Consider the following 14461-nt stretch of genomic DNA (forward strand, 5'->3'; position numbering starts at 1 on the left):
ATCATTAGCAACAAGCCATTATTAGGATAAGCAAAGAGGAAAGTAGGCTGATGCGTGTCTTTTATATGATGTTTTACACCTCATTTTACACGCATTTCAGAGCTCAATTGTGTAGTTTATGCTACTATTTGCCTCATTTTGTCTACTTTCGTATTTTTATGTAATATTGCAGATTTATGCGGAAATAAGTAGAAATCGAGCCGAATCCGTCCCCGAGTACCTTGCATTGCATTTGACGTGAGGTATTTACTCAAGAAACGAGCTTGGTGCGCATATCGAGGCCCAAAAGATGAATTCACGAGACTTTTTGGAGCCAAGTACCAGCTACTCCAGTCGATCGACTGCTGTCCATAGTCGATCGACCAGAGCACGACTTACAGAAGTTACTGTTCAGTGCAGACCAGTCGATCGACTGCCTTGCATGGTCGATCGACCATCATACGAGCTGACGCGCAAATTAAAGAAATAGAACGAGAATTCCAAAGCCCATTGTATATTAGGTTTAGGAATAAGTGTTACGTTATATTCCTATATAGCGTAACCTGACATTATCAAGTGGGGATACTCAGTTTTTAGATTATCATCAAATTTATTAGGGTTCTATATTGAGTTTAGCATTAGGGCATAATTGTTCGAATACAATTTATCTTCTCTTGGTTTTCGGATTCTTCCTTTCTCTGCAAATCCTTTTACGGTATTCACTGTTCCAATATTCAGTTTTATTGCTTTATTTCGTTCGTAGTATAGAATTGCTAGGTTAGATCTCCCGAAGCCAATTATTGTTTTATGTTAATTGTTCATTTAATTAATTTAAGTATGAATTCAAATGTTTTAATAGTTGATTTTATTGCTGTCATTATTTCTAGTATGAGTAGCTAAATCCCTTGTGCTAGGATGTAGGGAATCTGTAGAAGTAGGCGGGATTAGAATAGTATGACCTGAAATCGCGCCATGGTGATCGACTGGCCTATCTGGCCGATCGACCGGCCACGTGAGATATGCTTCGTTTTATTTAATTTAATTGCTATATTTGACGAATCGAGTGCACGCGACTAGTTGAATATTTAGGAATTGACCGACCCGATAAGATCGAAAGATAGGGGAGGGAAATAGACTGCCTAATTAAGACGACTAAATTAATAAGATCGAGAGATAAGTTAATTTAGCCTTTTAAATCACTTTTCAGGACGAAAGTTAGCATTAGTGATATTAGGGACCTGTAGCGAGTTCGAAAGATGCTACCTGTTAAGAAAGGACCGAGAGGACTTCTTATTTTCCCGTCTCACGTGATTGTTTTAGACCTACCTAGTGTACTGCCGCCGAAACTATAGTGAACCGACCATCTTAGCACCCTTTTAATATTTGATTTTATCCGTTTACTTAGTTTACTTTTCATTTACTGCCTTTAGTTATAGATCAACTCAAATCAAATCCCCCTCACTTTTGTTACTTTAGACTTAAATAAAACAACTATTAATTGCATCGCCTCTCTGTGGTTCGACCCTGACTGCCACTAGTTATAGTAGTAGTTTTGACTATAAATATTATTTTTGGTGCATACAACGACAGGCATCAAATTTTGGCGCCGTTGCCGGGGAGGCAATTGTTTAATTTTTAGTTGTTTCTATTTTAGTCTTTCTCTTAGTTTAAGGGACATCTGTTCCTTAAACTATTCTCATATTCTACTTTTAGTTTCTTCTTATGCGCAGGTCACAGGGTGGTGAATTACTACCGTTCAATCCTGAGATTGAGAAGACTTTGCGTGAGTTGAGACGATCATCTAGGGTATTGCCGACAGAGGAAGAGCTGAGTACTCTGTCTAGTTACTACGAGAACGAGTACATTTGAGGAGGATCCACCTTCATCTCCTGTTTCTACTTCCTCACCGAGACCATCACATCTCCGGACATGGTCAAGAAGCGAGTATAGCCACCACTGAGCCGACGTGAGAATCTCTATAAGGGATTCGCATTACCAGGGACGGATAGAAAATTCGAGCCGAAACCGTTCTATATCAACTTGGTTGGGAAAAACCAATTCGGGGGAGCTGCAAATGAAGATGCAGCTAAACATATGGAGACATTCATTGACTACTGCTGCTCCATACCCCCACCAACCGGTGTGACCCAGGACCAGGTAAAGGAGACTATGTTCATATTCTCTCTTCGTGATGCTACAAGGGAGTGGTACCGAGACCTGGATCGAGCTGCTAACGGGATCACTGATTGGAATTCGCTGGCCCTGACATTTTACAAGAAATATTTCTCTGCCTCAAAGACAAATGCCATTAGAGCTCAGATCACGAGCTTTAAACAGGGTCCTGATGAGAATTTTCATGAGGCATGGGTCCGTTTCAAGAAGCTGGTGCGAACTATTCCGCACCATGGGTTCGAGAAATGGAGCCTATGCAATCAATTTTATAATGGGCTTTATGACGATCGAGGGCTATCCCGGATGCGGCAATAATGGTAGATTCCAGGAGAATGTTGGAGAAACTAAGGGGTGGGAAATTATTGATGATTTGGCCACCCATAAAGCTGAGTATGGAAATTCCAGGGGAAATCAAAGGAGAAGTGCTGAATCCCCTTCTGTAGCTGCATTAGAGGCTCTTACGACGAGATTTGATAAGTACGAGTTGGGAGGAGCTTCAAAAGGAGGGATCTATCATGTGAATGTTGTTTCAGACGGTCCTTTCGTCTGTAAGAGATGTGGAGGAGAAGGACATGTTTCATAACAAAATTTCCTATGAGTCTTGTCTTTGCTTTTCAACATTATAGGCAGACAAACACTTATTTTGAGCCGAATGTCCATCTGAACTTGAGGTGGAGTAGCCAAAATGTCCTAAATCCGACTCCACCTCCACAGCAGCAGCAACAGCAGAATTATGTGCCCCATCATAAGCAGCAGCAGCCATATCAAAAGCCTCCGTATGTCCCTCAACAGCAGCAGCAGTCCCATGGCTCCGATTTTGCCGAGTTGAAAAATTTGTTGCTGAAAGAGTCTCAAGCTAGAGAGGTCGGGATGAAAATGTTGGAGAGCCAAATCGCTCAATTGGCTAGCAAGAGTGCAACTCGAACTCCGGGGCATTTACTATTGCAGATGGACCAAAAGGAGACCCTTAATGCCATTACTTTGAGGAGTGGGTCCACCCTTGAGGGGGCCGCTATGGTCGAGGATGTCACTGAAAAAGATGAGGCGGAACCAAGTAAGAAGAAGGCTGTAACGAATAATAGCAAGAAGAAGATGATCAGCAGGTATGTCAGTCGATCGACTGACATACCCAGTCGGTCGACCAGTCCGCGAAGTGACACAACTACTGTTCCTGTACAAGTCAGTCGATCGACTGACATGCATGGTCGATCGACTGACTACGCTGCTGATGGTGAGTCTTTTCGTCCTCCAATGCCAAATAACTTGAGGGACCACTTGTTTCGGGGTACGACGACTCCGGAATTATTGAGGCAAGACCCAAATGCTGATGGGTCAGTTCCGATTCCAAAATATGATCCGATGACGATTAATGGCTCATTCTTGAGACGGTCTGAAGAGGGTTCGAGCTTCAACAAGGAGAAGGTAGTGGATTTTCAGCCTAAATCCACTGACGCCGGCATGAGAGACCTAGAGGAGAGGGCTAAGTTGCTTCTTACAGCCCCTTATCCAGAGAGATTGGTGCCGACAAAGGAACAGGTATCATTCAACAAATTTTAAAATGTTATTCGTAGCTTAAATGTACAAGTTCCTTTTCTTGAGTTAGTTAATCAAGTGCCTGCTTACATGAAATTTATGAAGCAACTTTTATCTAAAAAGAAGTCACTTGAAACTGTGCAATCGGTCGCACTAACTAAGGAGTCATGTTCTTATTTAACTCATACTGCACCTTGCAAACTAGAAGACCCAGGTAGTTTTTCAGTCCCATATAATATTGGCACCTTTTCTATTGAGAAGGCATTATGTGACCTAGGAGCCAGTATTAGTGTAATGCCCTTGAGTCTTGCTAGGAAGTTGAAATTGACTAGGTTTGCAGTTACCAACATGACAATACAGATGGCTGATCGATCTGCGGTCCAGCCTATAGGAGTCTTAGAGGACATTCCTGTGCAAATAGGGAAGTTCTTTTTCCCTGTCGATTTTGTTGTGTTAGATATGCCCGAGGATGCCCACATTCCTATCATATTGGGTAGACCATTTCTGCACACTGCTGGTGCAGTTATAGATGTTGGTTCAGGGACTTTGACCTTCAAAGTAGGGAAGCACTCCATTGTCTTTGCCCAGACAGCTAAGAAGAAAGACCCCATGTGGCCAGTCACTTGTAATACGGTTTCTGAAAAGAAATCCTATTTTGTGCTTCTTGATATGCCTGCCCCTATGACTATTCCTGTTGCAGCACCTCCGCCCCAGATTGGGAGCAAATTGGAGGAAGATTCTTCTGTTTTGGATATTGCAGGAGCTGGTTTGGGGAAGGAAGAGCCGCATGTTGCTCCAGCTGTGAAGGAGCCAATCGTTCAAAGAGGCGGTTTAGGATGTCTTAGCTATGGCACTGATGAGGAGCCCGATGAGGAGCCAGTCAAAGTGACGGAGTCCGATTTGGATTCTGATGAGCCGGACGAGGTCATTGATTGGGAAGATGTTAGAAATGTTGATCCGTTGAGTTCTGCGGATGTTGAAGTTGATAGGAGTGCAGCTGAGGAGATGAGCACTGTAGAGGCTACCTCTTGTAGCCAGAAGCCGAGCAAGTGGGCCATTCCGTGGCCGTTCTTGATCAACTAGTAGTTGATCGAATGCATTATAAAACATTTTATTGTTTTCGTTAAACTCTTTTTATTGCTTTTGTGTGCGCGAGACTTCGCATTTTAATAAGTTTTCTTAGGATTTTAAACATTTAGACTGTTACTTTGGGTTTTGCGCAATTTTGGGCGTGTTATTATGTGCATTTACAGGTTTATGGACCATATTAGCTCGAGTTATTGAGCTAATTCGAAGAAAATTAGAACTTACAGCAGGTTTCCCAGTCGATCGACTGCCTCCTATGGTCGGTCGACTGAGCTGCGAATTCCAGGAGCTTCTGTTCCTGTTCACTCTGGTCGATCGACTGGGTGATGTGGTCGATCGACCATGTTCGCTGCTGTACCTGTTTTCGACCGTTCCCCTGCTGTGTTTGGTCGATTTGCGGAAGTTGAGGGAGTCTTTTCTCCACTTTATTCTCCGACTCATTTCTTTTTTCTTCCGTTCCTTTATTTTACACATAATTTTGCGTTTCAATAAATTATTTTCTCGGATTTACGCGTAGTACTTTTGCCTCTTTTCAGGTACTTATTGGTAGCACTGCTGGCTACTGAAACCTCCTAGCTCACGCTGGTTTGGGGAGGTTTCCTTTTGTTGCGCTTAAAGTCTTGTGAGTTTCCGAGCTTAATTTCATGTCTTCTTTAGTTATTTATCGCAAATTCCCGTTTCCCTTTTCTTTCATTATATGATTTTACACAATGAGGACATTGTGTGATTTGGTTTGGGGAAGGGTTTTGCATAGCATTCATATGTTTTTGCATTCACGTTTAATTACTCTGTTTGCATTATTTATTTTATTTCCTATATATACACCAAAATTCAAAAAAATTGGAAAATTTAAAAAATTTAAAAAATTGCACGTTTATTTTAGCATATAGGTCGAGTCGGAACGGTAGTATTTCAATGATGACATTGCATTTTCATCCGTTTATGCCTAAGCCTTGCTAATTAACATGTTATTAGTAGAATCATTTGCATAATCTACGAGTTTTCGTTAATTTATTTGCTGGACTTGAGACTTGACTTAGATTTTTGGCAAACTACATCATTTTCTGAGTTTTAGAGCTTATAACTGGTGTCATTTATGACCAGTTTATCTAGGATTGTGAGTAGTTACTCCTTATGAGACATGTTACATAAATTTGCATAAATATGAACTTAATTTGCTTAATACCTATATGCATTCGGTTTGTGGTTTGTTGACACATGTGAAAGAGGTATCCTTTATTCATTTTGCCCATAAGCTCCACACTGCCAAAAATAGCCTTTTTGTCCCGATAACTACATCCTACACTTAGCCTGCCCTTGTCAAGCTAGTAGTTTATGTTCTTGGGATTGTTACTTTGTTTTTGGTAACTAATGCTCATTTTGAGATGTTGTTGGGAAAATGAAAAAGGAAGGAAAGAAAGAAGAAAAAAATATAGAATTGAAAAGAAAAAAAAAAGAGAAGAAAAATGATTCGAAAAAGAGAAAAGAGAAAACGCGTGTTGTACTGTAGAGGGCGGTCGATCGACTGGCCACCCTGGTCGATCGACTGAAGCCCGAAAAGAAAAAAAAAACATATACATGGTTGGAGTTTTGATTAGTTGGTGATTTTATTCCCATGCTTTATTATCATCATTTGGGGAATTACAATTATATCGGAGGTTGTGAGATTTGTGCTTGCTATTAGCACCGTTTCGATTAAAATTTTGAGCAAGAAGTTGGATGTTGTTATAATTTGGTTCCCTTAGTTACTAGCTTGGCTTTTAACTCTGTTTTTATCCAAATTTATCTTAGTCTCTTCTTACCCATTACCTCACATATCCATATTTACCTCGGCATGTGTCATGGTCATTTGATTGGTTGAAATGCATATGTACGGTTGTAGAGATTATTTTCATATTAGATTGCAGGCATGTTTTTTATAGGTCGTAGTTAAGTGAGAGTCACTACAATATTACTTCTTTCTATCTTTTACATATACTCACCCGTATTCATTGAGTGATAGGAGCGACCCGTGAGAGTCCATCACGATAAGTCTCTATAGTTGACAGTTCAGCAGTTTTTAATGCCTTCATAACTCGTTTGCATGATTCATATTGCTAATTGATTGTTAGTTATTGCATTAAATTGGTTTAATCTTTACATGTTGCATTTCGCTCTGAGATTGAACTCGTTCCACTAGGTTTTAGGATCGAGTCTTGTTCTTGCTTGGGGATAAGCAAGGGTTTGGTTTGGGGAAGTTTGATGCGTGTCTTTTATATGATGTTTTACACCTCATTTTACACGCATTTCAGAGCTCAATTGTGTAGTTTATGCTACTATTTGCCCCATTTCGTCTACTTTCGTATTTTTATGTAATATTGTAGATTTATGCGGAAATGAGTAGAAATCGAGCCGAATCCAACCCCGAGTACCTTGCATTGCATTTGACGTGAGGTATTTACTCAAGAAACGAGCTTGGTGCGCATATCGAGACCCGAAAAATGAATTCACGAGACTTTTTGGAGCCAAGTACCAGCTACTCCAGTCGATCGACTGCTGTCCATAGTCGATCGACCAGAGCACGACTTACAGAAGCTACTGTTCAGTGCAGACTAGTCGATCGACTGCCTTGCATGGTCGATCGACCATCATACGAGCTGACGCGCAAATTAAAGAAATAGAACGAGAATTCCAAAGCCCATTGTATATTAGGTTTAGGAATAAGTGTTACGTTATATTCCTATATAACGTAACCTGACATTATCAAGTGGGGATATTCAGTTTTTAGATTATCATCAAATTTATTAGGGTTCTATATTGAGTTTAGCATTAGGGCATAATTGTTCGAATACAATTTATCTTCGTTCTTGCTTTTCGGATTCTTCCTTTCTCTGCAAATCCTTTTACGGTATTCTCTGTTCCAATATTCAGTTTTATTGCTTTATTTCGTTCGTAGTATAGAATTGCTAGGTTAGATCTCCCGAAGCCAATTATTGTTTTATGTTAATTGTTTATTTAATTAATTTAAGTATGAATTCGAATGTTTTAATAGTTGATTTTATTGCTGTCATTATTTCTAGTATGAGTAGCTAAATCCCTTGTGCTAGGATGTAGGGAATCTGTAGAAGTAGGCGGCATTAGAATAGTATGACCTGAAATCGCGCCATGGTCGATCGACTGGCCTATCTGGTCGATCGACCGGCCACATGAGATATGCTTCGTTTTAATTAATTTAATTGCTATATTTGACGAATCGAGTGCACGCGACTAGTTGAATGTTTAGGAATTGACCGACCCGATAAGATCGAAAGATAGGGGAGGGAAATAGACTGCCTAATTAAGACGACTAAATTAATAAGATCGAGAGATAAGTTAATTTAGCCTTTTAAATCACTTTTCAGGACGAAAGTTAGCATTAGTGATATTAGGGACCTGTAGCGAGATCGAAATATGCTACCTGTTAAGAAAGGACTGAGAGGACTTCTTATTTTCCCATCTCACGTGATTGTTTTAGACCTACCTAGTGTACTGCCGACGAAACTATAGTGAACCGACCATCTTAGCACCCTTTTAATATTTGATTTTATCCGTTTATTTAGTTTACTTTTATTTACTGCCTTTAGTTATAGATCAACTCAAATCAAATCCCCCTCACGTTTGTTACTTTAGACTTAAATAAAACAACTATTAATTGCATCGCCTCTCTGTGGTTCGACCCTGACTGCCACTAGCTATAGTAGTAGTTTGGACTATAAATATTATTTTTGGTGCATACAACGACAGACATCATAGGCTACAAGCAAGCTCAAAGCAAAAATTTCTCTAAAAAATTTTCAAATTTTCTACACTACATGCAAACTACATTATATGCAAATATCCTCCACTTGATTCACCTTGGTGGCCACTTCCACTTGAATCATCCTCTTGAAGAGGAGTGACATACTCACCAAGATCTTGGCCACTACCAAGACCATCACCATAGCTACTAATCCCACCATAGCCACCATAGCCACCATATCCTCCATAAAATGCCTCAACACCATAATTCGAACCACAAAAATCCAGACCGGGTTCATATATAGCAAATGTACCTGTATCATTGTTAGGAAGGGGAGGGGGAATAGGGGAAGGAGGAGGAAATCCACCCGGAGGATAAGTATAGAATGAAGGGTGTGGCCCCTCGGGTTGGAGAACTCCTTGCCTAGCAAAATGATCATAAATAGGATGTAATGCAAGTCGTTGGTCATCACGAATTTGATTTACACCTAAGTTCATTTCCCACATCATATTCATCATTTATATGCTAGATGGTGACTCAATGCTAGAGGTGGAGTGACGTTCTTGAGAGAGTTGACCTACCGCACGCCTCTCAACCGTGGTAGGCGGCTCACCTCTTAGGTCTAAATGGTAGGTAGGTCTAGTGAAGGGGTCACTTCCACGATGAGGCTTAGTGTGAACTAAAACCTTAATTTCTTTCTTTTCTTCGGGTAGACGAATGGAGTCTTGCCTAGCTATCTTCCAGACCATGTTAGGGTAAGCATCCCTAAACCAATTACAAGAAAGAAAATATTCATAATCAAGCCCAATTCCCTTTTCCCTAGACTCAAGCAATGGTCTCAAATTGGTATTCTCTTGGTTAAACCGACATAAGTGGTGTGTAATCTTAGTGACCAAACCTCCTAAGACAATAAAACTATTCTTGACATTACATTGTTTGGTCAAGTGGACCGCAAAGTGGTAGGGGATATTGATTCCCCATTTCTCATCACCATTAACATTCAAGAAAGCACCCAAAATTTCTACCTCAATCATCCTCACCGAGTGAGGTTCATTTCTCCCAAAAAAGGTCCATCCCATAAACCTTTGCCAAATCCTTATGTCGGGATAATGAATAAATTGATGAGGGGTATGATCCCAACCCGGAAAAGGCAAGTGAAACCAAAATTCATCCTAATACGCCTCACCTCTCCTTGATGAATTCCGCCTCACCTCTCCTTCTCTTAGAAGCACCTTGGGTAGGAGGTCTTCTTGGTGCCATTTTTCTGAAATTGAAGACAAAAATTCATCTTAAGGCAAACCAAAATTCATCCTAATACGCATAATAGTATGAATTAGAACATGTAATAAGCATTCTACAATCAATTTCTAGCACTAAAAAGCACAAAATCGAATTCCCCCAAATTGAGTTAGAGTTTGCATAATCCAATTAATTGATTGAAATGGATGAATTAAATAGAAAAGAGAAGAAAACTTACCAAATTGATGTTAATGGGTGAATGAATCTTGCAAATCAATGAAGAAATTGAGGTTTCCTTGTGATTTTAGATGAAGAAGTGAAGAAAATAATGGAGATAGAGGGGAGCAAGGTACCGTCGGGTTTGTGAGAATGAGAGAAAAATTTTCTTTTTTTTTTACTTACCCGTCAAATAGCACCACAAAAGTCACAGAACCACGACCCCAATCTTGGTTGACTGCCTCTTCCCGCATTGACTTGCTTGCATACGGAAGTGAATTCTTTTCCTTTTTTTTTCGAAAACCACGTCCCCGAACGGGGTTCTTGCTTGGGGAAGCGTGTTAAATTCACTCTAAATTCTCCTTTCTTCATTTTCACCTAAAAATCACAAAAAGAAACAACATCAAGTGGAGTATTTTATTACTAATCTACGAAAAACAATAAATTGCAGAAAATTAAAAACAAAAATAAATAAAAGCAATAAAAGGCTTGGGTTGCCTCCCAAGAAGCGCTGGTTTAACGTCCCGCACGACGAAAAAGCTTAAGTCGGTTTAAGCTTTCTTTGGTAGAGGTTGAACGGTCATTTCCTCTATCATACCAACGATCACATTCTCATGGTAGAGTTTCAAACGATGACCGTTTGCTTTGAATTTTTCGCCCTTGGTGGTCATCACTTCAACGGAACCGAACTTGTTGACATTTGTGACGGTATATGGACCGGTCCACCGTGATCGTAATTTTCCCGGAAATAGCTTGTAACGGGAATTGAATAACAAGACCTTATCACCAATTTGAAATTCCTTGTTCAAGATCTTCTTGTCATGCCATCTTTTTGTTTTCTCCTTATAGAGACGGGAGCTCTTATAAGCTTGCAAACGAAATTCATCAAGTTCATTGAGTTGCAATAACTGCTTCTCTCCACTCAATTTCGGGTCCATGTTAAGCTCCTTAATTGCCCAAAAAGCCTTTTGTTCCATCTCAACGGGAAGATGGCACGCCTTTCCATAGACCAACCTATATGGTGAGGTACCAATAGGTGTCTTAAACGCGGTACGGTAGGCCTATAAGGTGTCATCGAGCTTCATACTCCAATCCTTTCGTGATTTGGCAACAACTTTCTCAAGTATGGACTTGATCTCACGGTTGGAAACCTCCACTTGGCCACTAGTTTTTGGGTGATAAGCCAAGCCTCTTATATGATAGACTCCATACTTTTCCAACAAAGCATCAAGTTTTTTCTCACCGAAATGAGTACCACAATCACTAATGATTGCTCTTGGAACACCGAACCCTGGGAAAATGATCTTCTTGAACAAGTTAATCACGGTGCGAGCATCATTGGTAGGAGTAGCAATTGCCTCTACCCATTTAGAGACATAATCAACGGCAACCAAAATATACCTATTCCCTTTTGAGGAAGGAAACGGTCCTTGATAATCTATGCCCCAAACATCAAACACCTCTACTTCCAAGATATCATTTAGAGGCATCTCGTGCCTTCTTGATATGGAGCCCGTCCATTTACCAGCATCACAAGCCATTACGAAATTCTTAGCATCTTGGAACATGGTTGGCCAATAGAAGCCGGATTGCAACACCTTTGCAACGGTCTTGGATGATCCATGGTGACCACCATAAGGAGAAGAATGGCATCCTTCTAGCACCCCTTTCACATCCCAATGTGGGATACATCTCCGGAATAGTCCATCGGAGCAATGTTTGAACAAATGTGGATCATCCCATAGGAAGAACTTGGCATCATGTAAGAACTTATTCCTTTGTTGATATGAAAGGTCGGGTGGGAATTATCTCCCAACTAGGTAGTTGGCTATGTTGGCATACCAAGGAGTATTGGCTTCCAACATCATTAGAACATCGTCGGTGAAGGAATCATCGATAGGTAATTCAATACCTCCATCATGGAACTTTAATCGGGATAAGTGATCGGCAACAACATTTTCGGCCCCCTTCTTGTCTTTAATCTCAAGATCAAATTCTTGCAAGAGCAAGATCCATCTTATCAACCTTGGCTTAGCTTCTTGTTTGGCTAGATTCAATGCGGCATGATCCGTATGAACAATGACTTTAAAGCCGATCAAGTAAGAGCGAAATTTGTCTAAGGCATAGACAATGGCAAGTAGCTCTTTCTCCGTCGTGGCATAGTTAATTTGAGCCGCATCCAAGGTTTTGCTAACGTAGTAGATAGCATGGAGAACCTTATCCTTTCTTTGTCCTAGAACGACACCTACCGCATAGTCACTTGCATCACACATGAGCTCGAATGGCAAGTTCCAATCCGGTGATTGGATGATAGGTACGGGAATCAAAGCCTTCTTGATCCTATTAAAAGACTCAAGACAATCGTTAGTAAACACAAAGGGAGCATCTTTTAAAAGAAGCTCCGTAAGGGGTATGACAATCTTAGAAAAATCTTTAATAAAACGGTGGTAGAAACCCGCATGGCCTAAGAAACTCCTTACACTCTTCACATTTACCGGTGGGGGTAGTTGCTCAATAACTTGGACCTTAGCACGGTCCACTTAAATTCCTCTTTCCGAAACAATATGACCAAGCACCACTCCTTCATTTACCATGAAGTGGCACTTTTCCCAATTCAACACCAAATCAACCTCTTCACAACGCTTCAAAACTTTGGACAAGTTAGTCAAACAAGCATCAAAAGAAGAACCATAGACACTAAAATCATCCATAAACACCTCCATGATAGACTCAATGTAGTCGAAAAAGATGCTTATCATGCAACGTTGGAGAAAGACCAAAAGGCATTCTACGGTAGGCAAATGTACCATAAGGATTCTACGGGGGCATTACAAAGACCAAAAGGCATTCTACGGTAGGCAAATGTACCATAGGGACATGTAAACGTGGTCTTCTCTTGGTCATCCGGGTGAATGGGTATTTGAAAGAACCCGGAATAACCATCTAGGTAGCAAAAATATTTGTGACATGCCAACCTTTCCAACATTTGGTCAATAAAAGGTAGTGGGTAGTGGTCTTTCTTGGTGGCTAGATTTAGCCTCCTATATTCAATGCACATTCTCCAACCCGTCACAATTCTAGTTGGAATTAACTCATTTTTATCATTTTTTACTACGGTGGTTCCTCCTTTCTTAGGAACCACTTGGACCGGACTCACCCATTTAGAATCGGAAATTGCATAGATAATTCCCGCATATAACAATTTAAGCACTTCCTTTTTGACCACTTCTTGCATGTTAGGATTTAGTCGTCTTTGACCTTGGACACATGGTTTATGATCTTCCTCAAGATTAATTCGGTGCATGCAAAATTCGGGACTTATGCCTTTTAAATCGTCAAGTTTATAGTCAATGGATTTCTTGTGAGACCTTAAGACATGAAGCAATTTAGCCAATTGACTCTCATCTAATTTAGCACTAACGATTACCGGACACATCCCCTCATCATCTAGAAAAGCATACCTCAAATTGGAAGGAAGGGGCTTAAACTCGGGGTTTTGTACCTCAAGATCTTGAGGTGTAGCAACCAAGCCTATAAAGTGTGAGATATCCTCCAATTATAGCTCCTCTCCATCCAATTCTTGCTCCAAAGCATCAATCTCCTCATTTCCAATCTCATCATCACCTGCAAATGATTCTAAAAGCAAGAGTGCCTCCAAGGGATCTTTAGATAAAGATCGAGGTGTAGAGTCTTCTATAACGATGTCACAACATCCAAAATGTCAATAGAATAAAAAGACTCTTCTATCATTGGACTCTTCATGGCACTATTCAAATTATATGTGACCTTATTGTCACCCACTTCCAATGTAATTTTACCGTTCTTGACATCAATTAACGCACCCGCGGTGTGTAAAAATGGTCTTCCCAAAATGATTGGGATTTGGGCATCCTCGGCCATGTCGAGAACAATAAAATCAACTGGAATGAAAAACTTACCAACTTTAACGGGAACATCCTCCAAAACTCCCAAAGGGCGTTTTATAGAACGGTCCGCCATTTGTAATGTGACACTAGTGCATTTTAAGAATCTCATATTAAGCTTAGCACAAATAGAGTAAGGTATTACACTCACACTAGCACCTAAATCTCATAAAGCTTTATCAATTTGGTAGGTGCCAATTATGCATGGAATAGAAAAGCTACTGGGATCTTTTAACTTAGGAGGGGACTTGTTTTGCAAAAGAGCACTCACCTCGGTGGTGAGAGCTATTGTTTCAACCTCATCAAAAGTCCTCTTCTTAGTTAAAATGTCTTTCATGAACTTAGTGTAAGATGGAATTTGAGTGATTAATTCGGTAAGAGGAACGGTTACCTGGAGATTCTTCACACCTTCCATGAATTTACCGAATTGAGAATTCTTTTGATGCTTTACCAATCTATGAGGAAATGGCACTTTGACTTTTTCCGTAATCTTTGCTTCAACATCTTTCTTTGGAGGAGCATCCTCTACTTCCTTGACTTTCTCAACAACAACAAG

The 14461-nt window shown here is 40.3% G+C and overlaps 1 non-coding gene across 1 annotated transcript; it reads right to left on the reverse strand.

Moving 5' to 3' along the window:
* Positions 1–2283: 2283 nt before the first annotated feature.
* On the reverse strand, positions 2284–2390 carry LOC141609847 (small nucleolar RNA R71). The gene has a single exon (XR_012527753.1). It is a non-coding gene; the product is annotated as a small nucleolar RNA R71 (small nucleolar RNA).
* Positions 2391–14461: the final 12071 nt, after the last annotated feature.

This window comes from Silene latifolia, chromosome 10 (assembly GCF_048544455.1).
Source record: "Silene latifolia isolate original U9 population chromosome 10, ASM4854445v1, whole genome shotgun sequence".
Taxonomy (NCBI): domain Eukaryota; kingdom Viridiplantae; phylum Streptophyta; class Magnoliopsida; order Caryophyllales; family Caryophyllaceae; genus Silene; species Silene latifolia.